We start from the raw sequence: 13,005 nt of genomic DNA on the forward strand, positions 1-13,005 counted from the left end.
TTGACCCACGATTCGATTCGTATCGCGATTCTATCACGGGGGCGGGGCTTGAGGGGGCGGGGCTTGTGGTGAAAAAAAGAGATTTTGAGAGAAGAAAAAAAATACCGGTATTTTTATTAAATAACATTAGGAAAAACCTGTATAATCTAAACACCAAAGAACAATAATAACTATGCAAATTATTATACTATACGGCAGTGTAGGCTGCTGCTTTTGGGCTGTGTTCTGTACTCCAACTAAATTGATTTCGGGATGGTGCCGTAATATGCATCTGCATGTTGGACGTGTTGCCGGTCAATTGAGGATTAATTTAATGCACTTTCTGAGAATTTATATTTCAAGTTTTGGCTGCAAATTTCACGTCCATAATGCTGAAATTGCCAAATTTTAAATAATTTATCCTCAACTAGTTTTGTGGTGTAGGTCTACGTAGGCTATTTTATAATGTTAACTTCAAATAATACTAATAGTAATTTAAAGATGTGGTAGTTCTCATGGGCCTGAGGGGAGGGGAGGGGGGAGGGGGGGGGCATCTAACCCTTTAGATGATTCTCATGGGGGGGATTTTTTTTGTTTGAGGGGAGAAAGGGGGGGCATTTTTTCCAAACAAAATTATTACATTTATCTTGCCTAAATGTTTGCGCTCATTGCATTTTTACAATGGGGTAATAGCCTATTGTTGTTAAGAATTTACACATCACAAGGAAGCTTGATTTAAATTGTTTAATTAAATTGAAAAAAGTAGCACAAATAAATACAATAGAATAAAGATACAAATAAAGACAATTAAAGAGAAAAGTTTTTGAATAGGTCTAACACTAGTATTTATATACAGATACTGAATAAAGTAATCAAATGGAAAATAACACTGGGTAGTATTTTAGTCCTGAATAAATTAAATACATAGGCTATTAATCCTGATTCCTTTAACTTAAAGCCATCTTTTGTTGTTTTGACAACAAAATTAATGACAGACACATATGGCTGCCGTCACTTTAAGAGCTAGTGCACGGATCCTGTGTTCATTATACTGGCATGCGTTTTATGTTTATTAAAGACAAAACCGACTATAGCCTATTTAGAGTATAGCCTACTCACAAAGACCGAAATTGACAATTTTGCGTGTTAAAGCAATATAATCCGCGAAAAATAGTTACTAGCCAGCTGTTTTTGAGGCGGATTTTCTATGAATGTGCGCATAGAAAATAATCTCAGAGAGCGCGCGAGCACTGATTAGTTTAAAATCGCTTGAATGTTTAAACTGGTAAGACTTAAAAAGACTTCAGTCACGATGCACTGCTGGCCCGATTGTGCAAGTGAATATTCCGTCATGTCCCGACCTTACAGTCTATGGTCCCGACTCCAAAACGCGAGTGTGTATTATCGCCGCAGCGCTTGATGCCTGCCTTGCACAAAACATTATGAGAAGAGATAGAAGACGCGCGGCACCGCTGAACACTCACGCTGTTTGTGAAATTGCGTCTGGAAGATAGTTGTTAAAAGAATGATTTTATTTTATTATCTGTGTGGATTACGATTGCGGGAATTTCCCACATTATAAATGGGAGACCTGCGGGAATGATTAGAATTATGCGCAATTCCCGCGCCGAAATTCGAGCCCTGGTTCTGGACAGGAAGGATAACTCTGGGAGTTGGAAGGGGTGTGATCGTGATTCTGCCTTCTCACATCGCGATACAGGATCGTGGACCTGAGTATCGCGATTTCGATTTTATATCGCGTATCGTTACAGCCCTAGTCAGGTGTGAGTCTGGGGACTCCCTCGAGTGTGAAGGTGGTGTCCACGGATGCCTCCACCTCGGGATGGGGAGCGCTGCTCGAGGGCAGACCGTCCTTTTTGGCCAGTGGTCAGAACGGGAAAAGCTCTTACACATAAACTGTCTGGAAATGATGGCAGTCGACAACGCGCTACGGTGCTTCTGTCCCCAGATAAAGGGTCACCACGTCTTAGTCCGGTCGGACAACATGTCAGTGGTGGCATACATAAATCACCAGGGCGGCATCAGGTCCCGAAACCTTAACAGGCTGACGGAACGCCTCCTGGTCTGGGCTCAGCACAACCTGCTTGCTCGGAGAGCGGCGCATGTGCCTGGTCACCTGAATCTGGGACCAGACAGACTGTCCAGAAACAATGTCCCAGCAGGGTAATGGTCGCTGCACCCGCAGACGATCCGACTGCTGTGGGAGACATTCGGCAGAGTGCGGGTGGACCTGTTCGCGTCCAACGAAAACGCTCGCTGTCCGAACTTTTTCTCCAAAAGCAAGGATGCGCTGGCCCACGTCTGGCCCCGCTGTCCCACGTCTGGCCCCGCTGTCCCCTCTATGCTTCTCCCCCTGTCTCGCTCCTGCCTCAAGTGTTGGAACAAATCAGGGAAAACGGATGCCCAGTGCTGCTTGTGGCTTCGCTCTGGACAAACCAGACTTGGTTCCCAGTCCTGATGCAGCTGACCAGCACTGCCCCGTGGCCAATACCGTTGAGGAAAGACCTCCTCTCTCAGGCCAAGGGCTCGATTTGGCATCCTCGCCCGGAACTATGGTCCCTACATGCATGGGCCATCAACGGGTACCCGCTAACCTCCCGGAGGGAGTGTTAAACACGATCACGCAGGTGAGGGCCCCGTCTACTAGACGGCTCTATTCCTCGAAATGTTCTCTGCCTTTAGTCAAGCTCAGGGCTTTTCACCCGTAGACTGCGGGGTCACGGAAGTACTCTCCTTCCTTCAAGAGCTGCTGGATAAGGGCAGAACCCCATCCACGCTCAAAGTGTACGTTGGTGTACCCTCCCAGACCCCCTTCAGTCCCGGTGTGGGACCTTTCTATGGTTTTGGAAGCCATGAAAGGTGCCCCATTCGAGCCAATCCATTTGTCAGACATGAAGCATCTGTCTTTCAAAACGGTGTTTCTTACGGCTCTCGCTTCAGTGAAGCGCATAGGGGACTTACAAGCGCTTTCAGTAAGCGCGTCGTGTATGGAGTTTGGGCCTAATGACTCAAAAGTTATACTCAAACCAAGGCACAGGTATGTGCCCAAATCCCTCAACACACCGTTCAGGGCCCAGGTTATTTCCTTGTGCGCCCTCCCGGTTCATGATGATGAGGAGGATGCGAGTCTCCTTTGCCCTGTCAGGGCACTGAGAGCTTATGTGTCCCGCTCGAGCAGCTCTTCGTTTTGTTTGGCGGACGCTCCAAGGGACTGGCCGCATCAAAACAGAGCCTATCCAGATGGATAGTCGACGCAGTAGCGCTGGCTTACACTTCTAAGGGCCTGCAGTGTCCTTTGGGTGTCAGAGCACACTTCACGAGAGGCGTGGCCTCGTCGTGGGCGTGGTATAGTGGGATTACCCTGCAAGATATCTGTATGGAGGCGGGCTGGGCCTCGCCGTCTACATTTATAAGGTTTTATAACCTAGAGGTTCCCGCCTTACAAGCCAAGCTTCTGTCGGTCTAGAATTCAGTGCTATATGCCCTGCTGCGCCGGCCCAGATGCAGATTTTTGCTTGTGCATCAGCTCCATGGGTGTTGAATAACACATACTATTATCCAATTCAGGCTGAATACGTTCAGCCTGTCTGCGTGGAACACTGTTAACACAACTAGCTCCTGTAGGATGCCATTTCATGGGGAATGATGCTTGCAGCCTCTCTTCTCCGACTCTCTGTGAGTCTATGGTGATTATGTACTATACGTGCCCCGGGCTACTGCCCTTGGGACTTTGGTGTTGGATCCCAGTACGCACGGCGTGTTACACTGTGTTCCCCATAGCGTAAGATATTACGCAGTACGAGAGATACTCTCGTAAGAGAACGTACTCGGTTACTAACGTAACCTCGGTTCTCTCTAGAGAGGGAACGAATACTGCGTATCTTGCCGTGCTTACAACACGCTCTGGTTCGCTTCGGCGATGAAAACCAGTTTGTATCAGCCCATCGAGCTATATTTATAGAATGAGGCCACGCCCTGTCTGGTGGGACGTGACGAAATGGGCTTTCTCTCGATAGGCTGCTGCTGTTGCCGCAGGGCAGACAATAGGCACGCGAGCCGTCTTGGCTATGTCTGCATGCTGCCGCACAGCGTTTTACATTAATTTAAAATGAAGGATAATTTTTGGCTTCAATATCTCGTGGAAAAGAGGTTTTCCCCATAGCGTAAGATATTACGCAGTACTCGTTCCCTCTTTAGAGAAAACCGAGGTTACGTTAGTAACCGAGTACGTTCTCTTACGAGAGTATCTCTCGTACTGCGTAATATCTTACGCTATGGGGAACGTTTGCACGTTAGTAAAATCAACCGTTTGCACGCAGGTGGGTGTGTAGCCTAATGTTACCGTTCTGTGTCCATCATCCGTTATTTCCACCACTTCAATCAAACCACTCTTCTTTAAAACATGATGATGTAAGTAAAATTATTTCACATGTCTCTGCGTTTCTCGTTGCCTCTCGTATTGCGCTATTTGATCCGCACACAAATGACAGTATTCTTACTGCGACAGATTTGACTCACTGCCAATCACACGCGCTCACATCATTCTCTTTATGAAACCTGTAAACGGCATTCACCAGTTTTCACTCTATAGCGGTTGACCAGAGCACTGCAATTATTTCTCACTTAAGCTACACTCAAATGGATTTCCCCACACATTTCGCGTCTGTCCTCTGCATGGCATTTTATTATTTTCTGCACGGCCGCGTCATCAGAAGTACGCGGCCGTGCATGCGCGCAGCTTAGAGAGAACATTACCCTTAAGGGGACTACTTTGTTCCTTATTTACCCTGAAAATCTTCATAGTAGTACCTTAAAAGTACATATTACTAGTCAAATCAAGTCGCCTTTATTTATATAACGCTTTATAAAATACAGATTGTTTCAAAGCACAATCAAAGGAAAATGCTGATTTTTGTCTGTTGTTCAGCTGAAGTCAATTCAGTGTTGATTCAGTTCCATTGTAAAGATCATCAATTATAAAAAAAAAAAATCAGTTCTGTAAACAATGGTGTCATTGTCCAGATCAGTTCGGTTCTCATACAACAGGGTCAGACAGTCAGATCAATAATATTGTTGAATAAGTATCCCCAACTAAGCAAGCCAGAGGCGAAAGTGGCAAGGAACCCAAACTCCATCAGCTGACAGAATGGAGAAGAAAAACCTTGGGAGAACCCAGCCTCATCGGGGGGCTGTTAAGTTGAGAACCATAGACATACTAACATCAAATTCTACTGCAAATCTATTAAAATATATGTAAGAATGAACATGATCCCCTTGTGATCTGCTCAACATCTCAGCTAATTTGGCCCTTCTGACAGTCAAATTATGGTCTTTTCAGCTCACAGCAATTATAGTATATTCATTCAATACACAACACAGGTTGAGAGAGCGGTTTCTAAAAAGCACCTGCTACTAGGACTGTGTTGATAAGGACACATTTACAATTCAATGCATTTCAAAGTAAATATGCAACACAATACACACACTCACCGGGAGTCAGTGTTTGTGTCAGAATGCAAGTCACTTGGCACTGCAGGCTGGCACACATGACTAGCAATGGCATGACCAGGGTGATGACAGCAGTGCACATGCCACAAACGCACGCACGCACGCACGCACGCACGCACGCACGCACAAAGTTTAAAAGCAGAGTTTGTGACTTAAAATATTTTCTCCAGTCCCAGTATAATATCAGGAGCCAATGATGAGTAAGGCACTTGTAGACTGGCAGGCAAAATTAATATTTGCTTTTCTCCCCACCAGGTTCTGAATGTTCTCTCATGCAAGAAAGAAAGGGGGAAAAAATGCAGTCCAGAATTTCCTAATATTTCACCCTGAAAACAAATAATAACGATAATAATAATAATAAAATAAAAAAATAAAAAAATAAACTTAATATTAAATATTAAATAAAAAAAGAAAGAAAATACACAATGGTTGAAACAGGCTTCATTTTTTGATATATATGAATCAAATATTTATTAACAAGCACACACACACACACTTAAATATATAAATATATATTGAAAAATCATATTTTTTTCAATTTATTTTTTAATTGTTTTTTCATAAAAAACTGAACCTATTATTTTAGAAATTATAATAGTTCTAGTGGTCCTAAAAATAATGAAGCATTACTACTACTAATAATAATAGTAATTATAATAAAACTTATAATAAATGCACACACACATGCTATATACAATGTCATGAATCAATAAGAAATTATATTTACTGATTATAATGTAGAATGAAGATTTTTATTTTTTAAAAAATTAAACCTATTTGTAAGACCATTACTATTTTTTATTCTTATTTTGATGTTCTGTACAGTTTTCTTATAATTTGCACATTTGATTTTATTTCTGTAAAGCTATTGTGGGATCTTACTAATGCAAACATATTCCGGGCTAAATATGTGAAACAAGAACATCAAAGAGAAACGAGATGATAAAACACAAAGATGGAGAGGGATTCATTTTTCCCCCTTCAAACGCTGTGTAGTCATACAGTTCATCCGCACACCTTGCGCATACAGTCCCTGGCACAGAGTCTTCTGTTGGATTATTGCATTTGGAAAGCTTGTGGTGGATCAGCCCTGACTGCGCTGGCAAAGAGAGCGGATGGGGAGAGTTCAGCAGGGCAAGTGGAGGGAAAGATGAGAGGATGATGGGAGAAAAGGAGGAGGAACATGCGCATGGGGAGGCGGTGTAATGAATAGGGTTGGAGCCAACTTGTGGCAGGTGCCTAAGAAAGCTTCCCAGCACCATCTTAATTAAAGAATAACGATTGGAAAGAGACAGACAGATATAGAAGGAGTTGTGAAGACGGAAACAAAGAGAGATGCAGAGAAAGGGATATAAGAGAGATGGTATACCTAGTAAAGAGAGGAAGAGACAGCAAAATAAAAGAGAAGAAATGGACAGAGGGGCTGTCGGTACATTTGCCGTCTGTTCATTAGTTTGATGCATATGCTCACTCTCTGAGCACTTCCTGCGTCTGACATCATCAGCCCGTTATGTCACATTCTCTCCTGTTGCAGTGCCTGAATGCCCCTGAGGACCACACACACACACACACACACACACACACACACACACACACACACACACACACACACACACACACACACACACACACACACACACACACACACACACACACACGTTTTCTATTATGGTGCAGACTTTCAATTGACTGCGGCTAATGATGTGTTCAATATCTTAAACCAAACCCTCCATAAACATTTTTGAATTTTTACATTTTATTTGTCATTGAATCATTCATTTAAAGTGCCCCTATTATGGAGTTTTGACCTTTCATGTAGTGTGTAACATAGCTGGGAAATGAAAACATCCTGCAAAGTTTTCAATCTGAAAGTGCACCGTATATAAAGTTATTGTCTTTCAAAAGTAAGAGTCGACTCTTAATCAATGAAATTAATCGTTTTTCAAACGAGTCATAAGCTGTTTCGTTGTGACGTCAAGACGAAACATTAACATATTGCCGGCCCACTTATTGCGTGCGCAGACACCTGAGAAAACTTGAACCTCAAACATGCAGCTGATTCTTGTGGATACTGGATAGCATCATGTCCAGAAGACGCTGTGCTCTACAATGTGAAGGTAAAGCCAGTTTTTTTTCACTGCCCAAGGATGAGCATGTGAAGAATCAGTGGTTAAAATTCATCTTTACCACGATACCACAGCCGTATAGACTGCTTCTCAAATCTTGGAGTTCAATGCCAGATTCGCAAACCACTTTCTTTTGAAAGATGGTGTTCAAAATAATTAGTTTTGAGATTTATATTGTGTAGGTCTCCTGCTAACTGGCTAACTAACGTTATCACTGTCTTACTGAAATACTTCTGCTAATCAGTTGTGGGCTAGCCTAGAAATCTAGATGCACCCTAGCGGCAGCAAAAATTATTTTGCAGCCAGTGTAGTCTAGCAACTCTCCGTTGACTTTAGAGCTGAAAAAAACTAAAACTGGTCAGGCCAATCAGATCGTGTATAGAGTCGGTGGGCGGGCTTAACATAATGACGACAGAGTTGCGACGGTTCACTGCTACTTGAAAACAAAGAATGGCTGCTGCAGCTGGAGAACAGCGGTCTTTCAAATCGGCTTTGACCGCGACTCTGGAGGATTTGAAGTTAGACTTTTCTTTGAAACAACAACAAAGAACGGCTTTGCTCTGACTCTGACTACGTCACCTTATTCGTTGCTCTGGTTGGTTGTAGCGCTGAAAGACAACCGTTTATCCCACCCCTAGGAATGAGGCATGCCAATGGAGAGTTCCCAGACCTAACATCTTGATGTAGGTTTGGTATGCCAGGCTAGTTGTGGGCCACTATTACCTAAAACTGAGTCTAATGCAGATTGCCTTTGTTCTCTCTACTTTGAGGGAAGATTAAAGGGTAAACCCTAAAACAACTTTTTTAACTTAGTTAATGATCTGTAAGACTGGGGCTTTAATAGTGCTGTTCATTGCTTTGAGTACATTTTTTGACATTTGGGTATAAAGTGTTTTAATTCTACAATATATGGTGTAAAAACGTCTGAGTGCTGCCCTCTTCAGGTTGAATGGTGGCTACTGCAGTTGAATTTTCCTATTGGAAGTTGTTTCCCCGCATGACGTAAGCAGGCACCAGCTCACCAAGCCCTTGGCATAGACTCAGCCCCTAATATAAAAACATCTTGTTCCGTCAAAACCACTGTATCGAATCAGGAGTTGGAATTGTGAGTATTGAAAACGATAAGAATAGCGTATATTAACATCTAGTTAGCATAGCATTTTTATAGTTATTTCGATTATTTTGTGTAGCCTAGGTAGTTAATTAGCATATTTGTTAATGTAGTATTGTTAGAAGCATAGTTAGTAGCATAGTATTGCTTTATCTGTATTTAGTACAGTGGTTGCAACAGCACTGCTGGACTGCATAGCTTTCCAGCAGACTTGGAAAGTAGGAACCAGTGGTTGCATGCACTTGGCCTGGAAGACCATGAGTTCCCCCCGAGAGCTGGAGTGTGCAACCTGCATTTTACGTGGGATTGCTTCTCCAAATCACTGGAGGTGGAAATGGGCTTCTTCAAACAGCTCGGGCTTAAAAGCGACGCAGTGACAAACGCTGTTCCTCCTGCATGGACTCCACCACCGCAGCGGGTTCTTGATGTGAGTGAGCATATATTTTTAATCACAATTTATGTTCCTTTCTATTAGGCTATAGTTAACCCTGCAAACGCACCGGCTGGATTTTTCGCGCGATCCAAACAAAAATATATATTCTCTGTTTATGTAATCTGCACGGAAAGATAAAGATGTCAGTCGTTCTCATGGCAAATCATTACAGTATCTGCTACTGTGAACAGTGTATAAAGAGCATAAGTCCCTCCCCTTCCGGTGGACCACCATGGGACCTTATTTCGGAAAAATATTGTATGGTAGTCAATGGCGAGAGACAACCAATATTTGGATCCTGTTTGAATTGTACCCTGAATATGATGTTTGTCAATTTAAAAGATACATTTTAAAGTCAAGAAAGTCGCCGTTTGATGTAAAACTTTTGAGGTATAAGACTGTGAAAATACGTAATTACAAAGACTACAAACCCAAAAGGCGCGCATGTGACGTCATACCTTTTCTCTCAATGAATGAAGCTAAGTTTACTGAAGCTAACGTCTGTCATTTTTTCTATAGTCTAACGTTATAATCGTAATGTTACGCCATCATGCCTGTGTGCTTTGTACCAGACTGCATACATACGAGCTTGGTGACGTACATAGTGCGAGACGAGAGATGTAATTCATTGAGCGATTTTCACATTAAACTAAATGTTACTCTTCTGTTTTATGACAAACTGTGACTTTCTTGACTTTCATAATTATCTTTTAAATTGACAAACATCATATGTGTAATTCAGGGCACAGTTCAGACGGAATAAAAATATACGTTGTCTCTCGCCATTGACTACCATAGAATTTTTTTCCCCAAATAAGGTCCCATGAGCCGGAAACGGAGGGGAGGGACTTAGGCTCTCTATTCCTGCACAACCGGAGGCTGCAGGTTCAGGACCGCAGTTCCAGGACCCTATTTTTTGTGACAGCGCCACCTACCGAACTGGATCACCAAAAACACGAATTTAACCCCTTTCGCGGCAAAGATCACAGACGGCCCCAGTATATTGTTGTTTAACATTCATTACTTTTTAAAACATCACACTCTTACTTGATCTGGACAAACTGAGCATCATTAGAAAGATTTAAGACTCCGCCTTCAAAATTTGACCACTGTTTATGGTAAAACTGGTTTGCAGTGACTTTAATTTCTTAATTTATGACAGGAGTGCAAAATTATTAATCTGTAACATTCGTTATTTTGAATAGAAATCATCACTCATAAAGCAGTCATTCACGTCTTCTCCGGTTTATTTGTGTTCACATACATGCAATATAGGCTACATCATCCATCAGTGCTCTTAGTCCAATGGTGCGCATATTTGGAGAAATAATGATTTATCATCACATGTTTGTAAAATATTTCGTCATACAGAATAACATTTCTATTTATTTTCCACTGAATTATGCGATCTGAGGAACTCAAAAAGCGAACGCAGCGAGCTCTGTCTCTCCTCTTCCTGATTTGCGACAGGATTTAGCGCTCTCTCATTCGCTGTACAGCTGTCAATCATCTCACGTGGTACGACGTGACCATAATCCTGCCTGTCTGCATGACGTGGTCCTGTGTACACTTCCTCATTCTAACCTCCGTGATGACAAAGCTAAAGACAAATCTCTTCACCTGAAACAAGAAGCTAATAAATGCACGATTTATATGGTATGTGTGTGATTTTCGTGTGATTCGGGGTATTTTCATATGAATAAAGAATGTTTGCAGTATACATGCTAAACAAGGTGTAGCCATTAGCTGCATATAAAATGCTAAATATAACATATTTCAAAATGATTCTTTTTTTAATCATAACCATTTTAAACCGCGACCGGAATATGATACAAATACTCGATGGTGGTTTAAAGTGGTTTAAATTTGTGTAAAATTATCTGAATTGAGAGTTTCGGAACTGGATGGACTAAAGCTCTGTGATAGTGAGTATTAAACGTATTAAGCACAAGAAAAAAAAGGAAATTAAAATGGTCAAACTAAATTCTTTAAATATAAAACAAAAGAGAAGCAGATAAGTAGTCAAACTAGAAAAGTCTGTAACTAGTAAAGTCTTTATGAGTGAGCCATTGAATCATTCATTCAAACAGATTTTATTTAAATAATTATTTCAGAATAATTAAATATTTTAAAATATACTTTAGCAAATAACACTTGGTCCGAAACTTTGGTAAATTACTGTACATGTTATTTTGTTTAATTGTCTATATGGTATCGTGATCTCTATTTAAAAAAAACAACAACAACAACAACAACCTGATTCTCAGTATCTGGAATCATGCTATACTATAGGTGTTTTTGGTGTCCTAAAAATTAAGGCAAAACCCAAACACACATAAATAACAACATACCATAGGACTTCTATTGTTTAAAGGTATTTTAAGTTAATTACTACAGACTAACCATAACCCTAACCTTAGGACTAAATAACAGTGATACTTCTTGCAGCGATAAAGTTATTACTCTCTTTCCAATTCAGGACGTCCCTAGGTCCACAAAAGGAAGTTGTCAGATTTATCAAACCTTACAATTATGCAAAAGCTGCAAAAATTAAATAAAATGTATTAAATGAATGAAATGTATTGTATAAGCATATTTAAAAATCTGTATTTTTCCAGTTCAGCCTATAATTTAAAGCGAGTGTGCAGTTGTGTAGCTGTGAAGTTCACTTTTTCAGGCGTGTGTGTTTCACAAGTGTGTGTTTGTGAGTGTTAAATACGTTCTTCTTTTGCTCATTATCAGTGTAATACATCTAAGTGTCCTTCTCTTTAAACACACTTCCTAAATAATTCATGCCTACTCAACGCACACTTCCCACATTACCTATTCACTGGTCCTTCGTTGTAAGTCGACTGAATTGTGATTCTTTAGCTTCTCTCTTCTCCTTCAAGTTTAAATCAAAACAATCCTAAATTAAAGCACATGAATGTGCTAATGGATGTGCACAAAATAATATGAGCTAATCTGCATGTCTAACTACATTAGCAAATTACTGCTTGATTTACTATCCACAGGAACAAATTAACATCCTCATTTGGGTAATTTTTGTCATTTTTCTAGACACAGATTTTGTCACTTCTTTAAACACTTAATATGTGCAGTGCTGAGACATGGCTTTGGCCCTCAGCATGCGCCATTGTCTCTAAAACCCCTTCAGGTTTCATTTTGACCTTCTAAGCTGATCGTAATACTAACCGACTTTCACTCATGCACAACTACAAAGTGAGCTTGTCCATACTGATGCGGTCAAAACTAATCATAACAGTAGCTGCAAATGCCAAGTTACCAGTTTTACTTTAGCGACTACAGTATTTTGGCAGAAACAATGATTACCATTGGGCCAGGATGTATGTTTGAGAGCACATGTACACAAGCATTGAAATTAAGCTCCATGCTTGTGTGCCTTGCCACTAGCTATTTGCCTCATGCATTAGCCGTGACTCAATAGATAGCGAGAAGGGACAGTATAGGAAGTCAGGATGGAAAACGAGAAAAAGGAGAAAAAAATTACAAAACAGTGAAGCAAGGTTGTTTATGTCTGAGGGCTGTGAAGCGAGAGGCCCTGTCTATAGCTTGCAGCAATCAACGGAGATGGGCTAATTTGACGAGACAGGCTAAAAGGCTAACTCTCTGCTGTCAACTGTTGCTAACATGCTAACCCACTTCAACCTGAAAAATAATAAAATAACCAGCGATTACAATACTGGTCCTAACCCTATTTCTACCTGGTAAACACCAGGTAAAACCATATATGGTTCCTCCCAGCAAGTACAAAACATTTCATAATGTTGCCTTTTGGTTGCAGTTAGGAAATGTTGCAATACAAC

At 41.2% G+C, this 13,005-nt stretch overlaps 1 protein-coding gene and 1 long non-coding RNA gene across 2 annotated transcripts in view; both read left to right on the top strand.

The window, feature by feature from the left end:
- Positions 1-13,005, top strand: part of LOC143721541 (uncharacterized) — a 323,157-nt gene that overhangs the window by 76,510 nt on the left and 233,642 nt on the right. The gene's annotated exons all lie outside the window — the stretch shown is intronic.
- The window catches only part of LOC143721535 (protein shisa-9), a 96,720-nt gene that overhangs the window by 75,488 nt on the left and 8,227 nt on the right, over positions 1-13,005 (top strand). The window lies entirely within an intron of this gene.

Source organism: Siphateles boraxobius, unplaced genomic scaffold (genome assembly GCF_051911475.1).
Source record: "Siphateles boraxobius isolate OS27281-9 unplaced genomic scaffold, OSU_SipBor_1 66, whole genome shotgun sequence".
NCBI lineage: Eukaryota > Metazoa > Chordata > Actinopteri > Cypriniformes > Leuciscidae > Siphateles > Siphateles boraxobius.